This window comes from Salmo trutta, chromosome 12 (genome assembly GCF_901001165.1).
Source record: "Salmo trutta chromosome 12, fSalTru1.1, whole genome shotgun sequence".
Lineage (NCBI taxonomy): Eukaryota > Metazoa > Chordata > Actinopteri > Salmoniformes > Salmonidae > Salmo > Salmo trutta.
Genome location: NC_042968.1, coordinates 46,513,912 through 46,523,643, shown reverse-complemented (window position 1 = coordinate 46,523,643; position 9,732 = coordinate 46,513,912).

Below are 9,732 nucleotides of genomic sequence, written 5' to 3'. Positions count from 1 at the left end.
AGATGGAGGAACAAAACACTCCACTGAGATGGAGGAACAAAACACTCCACTGAGATGGAGGAGCAAAACACTCCACACTGATATGTAGGAACAAAACACTCCACTGAGATTGAGGAACAAAACACTTCACACTGAGATGTAGGAACAAAACACTCCACACTGAGATGGAGGAACAAAACACTCCACACTGAGATGGAGGAACAAAACACTCCACACTGAGATGGAGGAACAAAACACTCCACACTGAGATGGAGGAACAAAACACTCCACACTGAGATGGAGGAACAAAACACTCCACACTGAGATGGAGGAACAAAACACTTCACACTGAGATGGAGGAACAAAACACTCCACACTGAGATGGAGGAACAAAACACTCCACACTGAGATGGAGGAACAAAACACTCCACACTGAGATGGAGGAACAAAACACTCCACTGAGATGGGGGAACAAAACACTCCACACTGAGATGGAGGAACAAAACACTCCACACTGAGATGGAGGAACAAAACACTCCACACTGAGATGTAGGAACAAAACACTCCACACTGAGATGGAGGAACAAAACACTCCACACTGAGATGGAGGAACAAAACACTCCAAACTGAGATGGAGGAACAAAACACTTCACACTGAGATGGAGGAACAAAACACTCCAATGAGATGGAGGAACAAAACACTCCACTCTGAGATGGAGGAACAAAACACTCCACACTGAGATGGAGGAACAAAACACTCCACACTGAGATGGAGGAACAAAACACTCCAAACTGAGATGGAGGAACAAAACACTCCACTGAGATGGAGGAACAAAACACTCCACACTGAGATGGAGGAACAACACACACACTGAGACGGAGGAACAACACACTCCACTGAGACGGAGGAACAAAACACTCCACACTGAGATGGAGGAACAAAACATTCCACTCTGAGATGGAGGAACAAAACACTCCACACTGAGATGGAGGAACAAAACACTCCACACTGAGATGGAGGAACAAAACACTCCACTGAGATGGAGGAGCAAAACACTCCACACTGATATGTAGGAACAAAACACTCCACTGAGATTGAGGAACAAAACACTTCACACTGAGATGTAGGAACAAAACACTCCACACTGAGATGGAGGAACAAAACACTCCACACTGAGATGGAGGAACAAAACACTCCACACTGAGATGGAGGAACAAAACACTCCACACTGAGATGGAGGAACAAAACACTCCACACTGAGATGGAGGAACAAAACACTCCACACTGAGATGGAGGAACAAAACACTTCACACTGAGATGGAGGAACAAAACACTCCACACTGAGATGGAGGAACAAAACACTCCACACTGAGATGGAGGAACAAAACACTCCACACTGAGATGGAGGAACAAAACACTCCACTGAGATGGGGGAACAAAACACTCCACACTGAGATGGAGGAACAAAACACTCCACACTGAGATGGAGGAACAAAACACTCCACACTGAGATGTAGGAACAAAACACTCCACACTGAGATGGAGGAACAAAACACTCCACACTGAGATGGAGGAACAAAACACTCCAAACTGAGATGGAGGAACAAAACACTTCACACTGAGATGGAGGAACAAAACACTCCAATGAGATGGAGGAACAAAACACTCCACTCTGAGATGGAGGAACAAAACACTCCACACTGAGATGGAGGAACAAAACACTCCACACTGAGATGGAGGAACAAAACACTCCACACTGAGATGGAGGAACAACACACACACTGAGATGGAGGAACAACACACACACTGAGACGGAGGAACAACACACACACTGAGACGGAGGAACAACACACACACTGAGACGGAGGAACAACACACACACTGAGATGGAGGAACAACACACACACTGAGATGGAGGAACAACACACACACACTGAGATGGAGGAACAAAACACTCCACACTGAGATGGAGGAACAAAACACTCCACTGAGATGGAGGAACAAAACACTCCACACTGAGATGGAGGAACAAAAAACTCCACACTGAGATGGAGGAACAAAACACTCCACTGAGATGGAGGAACAAAACACTCCACACTGAGATGGAGGAACAAAACACTCCACACTGAGATGGAGGAACAAAACACTCCACACTGAGATGGAGGAACAAAACACTCCACACTGAGATGGAGGAACAAAACACTCCACTCTGAGATGGAGGAACAAAACACTCCATTGAGATGGAGGAACAAAACACTCCATTGAGATGGAGGAACAAAACACTACACACTTAGATGGAGGCACAAATCACTCCACACTGATATGGAGGAACAAAACACTCCACACTGAGATGGAGGAACAAAACACTCCACACTAGATGGAGGAACAAAACACTTCACACTGAGATGGAGGAACAAAACACTCCACTCTGAGATGGAGGAACAAAACACTCCACTGAGATGGAGGAACAAAACACTCCACACTGAGATGGAGGAACAAAACACTCCACACTGAGATGGAGGAACAAAACACTTCACACTGAGATGGAGGAACAAAACACTCCACACTGAGATGGAGGAACAAAACACTCCACTGAGATGGAGGAACAAAACACTCCACACTGAGATGGAGGAACAAAACACTCCACTGAGATGGAGGAACAAAACACTCCACACTGAGATGGAGGAACAAAACACTCCACACTGAGATGGAGGAACAAAACACTCCACTCTGAGATGGAGGAACAAAACACTCCACACTGAGATGGAGGAACAAAACACTCCACTGAGATGGAGGAACAAAACACTCCACACTGAGATGGAGGAACAAAACACTCCACTCTGAGATGGAGGAACAAAACACTCCACACTGAGATGGAGGAACAAAACACTCCACACTGAGATGGAGGAACAAAACACTCCACACTGAGATGGAGGAACAAAACACTCCACACTGAGATGGAGGAACAAAACACTCCACTGAGATGGAGGAACAAAACACTCCACACTGAGATGGAGGAACAAAACACTCCACTCTGAGATGGAGGAACAAAACACTCCACACTGAGATGGAGGAACAAAACTCTCCACACTGAGATGGAGGAACAAAACACTCCACTGAGATGGAGGAACAAAACACTCCACACTGAGATGGAGGAACAAAACACTCCACACTGAGATGGAGGAACAAAACACTCCACTGAGATGGAGGAACAAAACACTCCACACTGAGATGGAGGAACAAAACACTTCACACTGAGATGGAGGAACAAAACACTCCACACTGAGATGGAGGAACAAAACACTCCACACTGAGATGGAGGAACAAAACACTCCACTGAGATGGAGGAACAAAACACTCCACACTGAGATGGAGGAACAAAACACTCCACTGAGATGGAGGAACAAAACACTCCACACTGAGATGGAGGAACAAAACATTCCACTGAGATGGAGGAACGAAACACTCCACACTGAGATGGTGTAAGAAAACACTCCAAACTGAGATGGAGGAACAAAACACTCCACTCTGAGATGGAGGAACAAAACACTTCACACTGAGATGGAGGAACAAAACACTCCAATGAGATGGAGGAACAAAACACTCCACACTGAGATGGAGGAACAAAACACTCCACACTGAGATGGAGGAACAAAACACTCCACACTGAGATGGAGGAACAAAACACTTCACACTGAGATGGAGGAACAAAACACTCCACACTGAGATGGAGGAACAAAACACTCCACACTGAGATGGAGGAACAAGACACTCCACTCTGAGATGGAGGAACAAGACACTCCACTGAGATGGAGGAACAAAACACTCCACTGAGATGGAGGAACAAAACACTCCACTCTGAGACGGAGGAACAAAACACTCCACTGAGATGGAGGAGCAAAACACTTCACACTGAGATGGAGGAACAAAACACTCCACTCTGAGATGGAGGAACAAAACACTCCACTGAGATGGAGGAACAAAACACTCCACACTGAGATGGAGGAACAAAACACTCCACACTGAGATGGAGGAACAAAACACTCCACACTGAGATGGAGGAACAAAACACTTCACACTGAGATGGAGGAACAAAACACTCCACTGAGATGGAGGAACAAAACACTCCACACTGAGATGGAGGAACAAAACACTCCACACTGAGATGGAGGAACAAAACACTCCACACTGAGATGGAGGAACAAAACACTCCACTCTGAGATGGAGGAACAAAACACTCCACTGAGATGGAGGAACAAAACACTCCACTCTGAGATGGAGGAACAAAACACTCCACACTGAGATGGAGGAACAAAACACTCCACACTGAGATGGAGGAACAAAACACTCCACTCTGAGATGGAGGAACAAAACACTCCATTAAGATGGAGGAACAAAACACTCCAAACTGAGATGGAGGAACAAAACACTCCATTGAGATGGAGGAGCAAAACACTTCACACTGAGATGGAGGAACAAAACACTCCACTCTGAGATGGAGGAACAAAACACTCCACTGAGATGGAGGAACAAAACACTCCACACTGAGATGGAGGAACAAAACACTCCACACTGAGATGGAGGAACAAAACACTCCACACTGAGATGGAGGAACAAAACACAAAACTGTTGTCCTTCCTTTTAGCTCAGTTGGTCGGACATGGTGCTTGCAAAATGTGGGTAGTTTGTTTGATTCCCGTGACCACCCATATGTAAAATGTGTGCGCTCATGACTGTAAGTCGCTTTGGCTACAAGTGCCTACAAAATTACACATTTATTATTATAGATGATAAACATTTGAATCTGTATACAATGTGAAATAACTGTAAGGGTTTAGCAGAAGAACAGTAAAGTTAAATATTATTCTTGCCTTGTTGTCTTCCGTCTCTGACCACTATTCTGAAACAACTTGATTGCTGTTAAGAATATTGCTGCTACCCATCTGATGTGAGCTGAGGCCACAGCTGCGTCCAGCAAGGCACAACATTGTGGAACTTTCATGTAAAAAAAAAGATGTAGAACCAACATGTCTCAGTCTTAGAGAACACGGGATCATGCAGTTTAAGTGTACAACCAGCTGGGGGCACTGTTAGCACAGAACTTCAGGCTTGATTCAATCCGATCTGCTTTAGCCGACATCAGCACAGCGGCTGTTGAGGCGGTGCCGGAGGTGGAACTGCATTAGAGCTGTCAAATCCACAAGTGTATCCTGGCATTATACCTAAAGTGGAAATTGCAATTGGCTGCACAGAGTCGCATTAAGATAAAACTCATGCAGCCGTGTTTACAAGTTCGAAACACCGGAATGTGAGATGTAATCTACACCTCGGTTAGGCTGATACAAATCCTCATTCATTTGTTTAATAATTTTCAATTTGAGCTTCTGAATTTCTATATAGCCTACACTTTCTTGTTCACAACTTTTAACACGAGTGGGATGGGTGTGGCTTCATGACAATGATCACAAGAGCAGCTGCTCACCGATTTGACTGTTCCACCTGCCAAAACATCAGCTATGTGGTGTCGGCTATCGCCGGTTAATGCTTGATCTGATTTAATCTTAGTGTTTTTAATAAAAGGTTAAGGCAATGTTTTTAAAAGTGTAGTTACATTGTTACTTTACAGGTTCAAGCACAACATTCTATAAAGTGTTAAACAGTTGTTCATATTTAACTTGCAGCAATCTCACATCAGGGATATCATGTAAATCAATGTTTCCCAAACTTTTTATAGTCCTCAGACATTCAACCTCCAGCTGTGTACCCCCTCTAGCACCAGGGTCAGCGCACTCCAGCTGCGTACCCCCTCTAGCACCAGGGTCAGCACACTCTTAAATGTTGTTTTTTGCCATCATTGTAAGCCTGCCACACACACACTATAGGATACATTTATTAAACATAAGAATGAGTGTGAGTTTTTGTCACAACCCGGCTGGTGGGAAGTGACAAAGAGCTCTTATAGGACCAGGGCACAAATAATAATATAATAATAATCAATAATTTTGCTCTTTATTTAACCATCTTACTATAAAACCTTATTTGTTCATCGAAAATTGTGAATAACTCACCACAGGTTAATGAAAAGGGTGTGCTTGAAGGATGCACATAACTCTGCAATGTTGGGTTGTTTTGGAAAGTCTCAGTCTTAAATCATTTTCCACACACAGTCTGTGTCTGTATTTTGTTTTCATGCTAGTGAGAGCCGAGAATCCACTCTCACATAGATACGTGGTTGCAAAGGGCATCAGTGTCTTAACAGCACGATTTGCCAAGGCAGGATACTCTGAGCGCAGCCTAATCCAGAAATCTGGCAGTGGCTTCTGATTAAATTACATTTTCACAGAACCGCTTGTGGTAATTTTGATGAGGCTCTCTTGTTTAGATATCGGTAAGTGGACTAGAGGCAGGGCATGAAAGGGATAACGAATCCAGTTGTTTGTGTCATTCGTTTCGGGGAAGTACCTGTGTAATTGCGCACCCAACTCACTCCGGTGCTTCGCTATGTCACATTTGACATTGTCCATAAGCTTGAGTTCATTTGCACACAAATAATCATACAAAGATGGAAAGACCAGTGTGTTGTCCTTGTTAATGCAGACAGAGAAGAGCTCCAACTTATTAATCATAGCCTCATTTTTGTCCCGCACATTGAATATAGTTGTGGCGAGTCCCTGTAATCCTAGATTCAGATCGTTCAGGCGAGGAAAAACATCACCCAGATAGGCCAGTCGTGTGAGAAACTCGTCATCATGCAAGTAGTCAGACAAGTGAAAATTATGGTCAGTAAAGAAAACTTTAAATTCATCTCTCAGTTTAAAAAAATTTGTCAATACTTTGCCCCTTGATAACCAGTGCACTTCTGTATGTTGTAAAAGCGTTACATGGTTGCTGCCAGTATCATTGCATAGTGCAGAAAATACACAAGTGTTAAGGGGCCTTGCTTTAACAAAGTTAACCATTTTCACCATTTTCACTGTAGTGTCCAAAACATCTTTCAAGCTTTCAAGCAAAGAGGCACTGAGTTTGAAGGTAGGCCTTGGAATACATCCACAGGTACACCTCCAATTGACTCAAATTATGTCAATTAGCCTATCAGAAGCTTCTACAGCCATGACATAATTTTCTGGAATTTTCCAAGCTGTTTAAAGGCACAGTCAACTTAGTGTATGTAAACTTCTGACTTCAACTGTATATCTTTTTTATTGTGAATCACATTTTGTATTTGGCGATCCCCCAAAGGCATTACCCCAGTTTGGGAACACCTGATGTAAATGAACCTTCTATGGCCAGGAAACAAACCCAGGTCGATTGCTTGGAAGGCAGCTACGCTCACCGCTATACCACCATCGCTCAGTACCAACACCACCTCGAGGCAGAGACTCACAACATTCCTACCCAGAATTCACATGGGGAAATGGAGGCCTGACGGTTCATTGTAGGCCAAGTGAGTTTTTGCTGACACATCTTATGACAGACAGAGAAGGAGTGGAGGAAGACTGTGGAAGCAGGGGAACAGATAGCCAGCTATCAGCCTCCTCAACTCAGACTGAGGAAGCAGGGGAACAGATAGCCAGCTATCAGCCTCAGCTCAGACTGAGGAAGCAGGGGAACAGATAGCCAGCTATCAGCCTCCTCAACTCAGACTGAGGAAGCAGGGGAACAGATAGCCAGCTATCAGCCTCAGCTCAGACTGAGGAAGCAGGGGAACAGATAGCCAGCTATCAGCCTCCTCAACTCAGACTGAGGAAGCAGGGGAACAGATAGCCAGCTATCAGCCTCCTCAACTCAGACTGAGGAAGCAGGGGAACAGATAGCCAGCTATCAGCCTCAGCTCAGACTGAGGAAGCAGGGGAACAGATAGCCAGCTATCAGCCTCCTCAACTCATATTGAGGAAGCAGGGGAACAGATAGCCAGCTATCGGCCTCCTTTAACTCAGACTGTCAATCTACTTTGTGCCTTTGTGTCTTTATGATCAAATGGGCTACTTGGAAAACTCAATACTGGATTGCTAATTTTCCCTCATGGAAAAAAAAAACATTTCTATTTTTTCTCTCACCTTGTATGTCTGTGTGATGGGTCCTGGTCAGAGGTAGTGTAGAATATAGGGAATAGGGTGCCGTTTGCGGTGTAGAGTTGGTCTGCAGGCTGGCAGTGAGGTGGTGGATGTGGTGCTCCAGGAGGATGGAAAGCTGGCCACATATCTAGCAGAACCACCAGCCCGTCCTGGAGACACGACACACAGCGCAATGGCTGTTAGATACTGTATGACCTCACAGTGAAGAAGGAAGCTTTATCTCTATTTAAAACAGACTATAATAGGAACTCTACAAGGCTGTTAGATATGACCTCACAGTGAAGAAGGGAGATTTATCTCTATTTAAAACAGACTATAATAGGAACTCTACAAGGCTGTTAGATATGACCTCACAGTGAAGAAGGAAGATTTCTCTCTATTTAAAACAGACTGGAATAGGAACTCTACAAGGCTGTTAAATATGACCTCACAGTGAAGAAGGGAGATTTCTCTCTATTTAAAACAGACTGGAATAGGAACTCTACAAGGCTGTTAGATATGACCTCACAGTGAAGAAGGGAGATTTATCTCTATTTAAAACAGACTATATTAGGAACTCTACAAGGCTGTTAGATATGACCTCACAGTGAAGAAGGAAGATTTCTCTCTATTTAAAACAGACTGGAATAGGAACTCTACAAGGCTGTTAGATATGACCTCACAGTGAAGAAGGGAGATTTCTCTCTATTTAAAACAGACTGGAATAGGAACTCTACAAGGCTGTTAGATATGACCTCACAGCGAAGAAGGGAGATTTCTCTCTATTTAAAACAGACTATAATAGGAACTCTACAAGGCTGTTAGATATGACCTCACAGTGAAGAAGGAAGATTTATCTCTATTTAAAACAGACTGGAATAGGAACTCTACAAGGCTGTTAGATATGACCACACAGTGAAGAAGGGAGATTTCTCTCTATTTAAAACAGACTATAATAGGAACTCTACAAGGCTGTTAGATATGACCTCACAGTGAAGAAGGGAGATTTATCTCTATTTAAAACAGACTGGAATAGGAACTCTACAAGGCTGTTAGATATGACCTCACAGTGAAGAAGGGAGATTTCTCTCTATTTAAAACAGACTGGAATAGGAACTCTACAAGGCTGTTAGATATGACCTCACAGTGAAGAAGGGAGATTTCTCTCTATTTAAAACAGACTGGCATAGGAACTCTACAAGGCTGTTAGATATGACCTCACAGTGAAGAAGGGAGATTTCTCTCTATTTAAAACAGACCGGAATAGGAACTCTACAAGGCTGTTAGATATGACCTCACAGTGAAGAAGGGAGATTTCTCTCTATTTAAAACAGACTATAATAGGAACTCTACAAGGCTGTTAGATATGACCTCACAGTGAAGAAGGGAGATTTCTCTCTATTTAAAACAGACTGGAATAGGAACTCTACAAGGCTGTTAGATATGACCTCACAGTGAAGAAGGAAGCTTTCTCTCTATTTAAAACAGACTGGAATAGGAACTCTACAAGGCTGTTAGATATGACCTCACAGTGAAGAAGGGAGATTTCTCTCTATTTAAAACAGACTATAATAGGAACTCTACAAGGCTGTTAGATATGACCTCACAGTGAAGAATGGAGATGTCTCTCTATTTAAAACAGACTATAATAGGAACTCTACAAGGCTGTTAGATATGACCTCACAGTGAAGAAGGAAG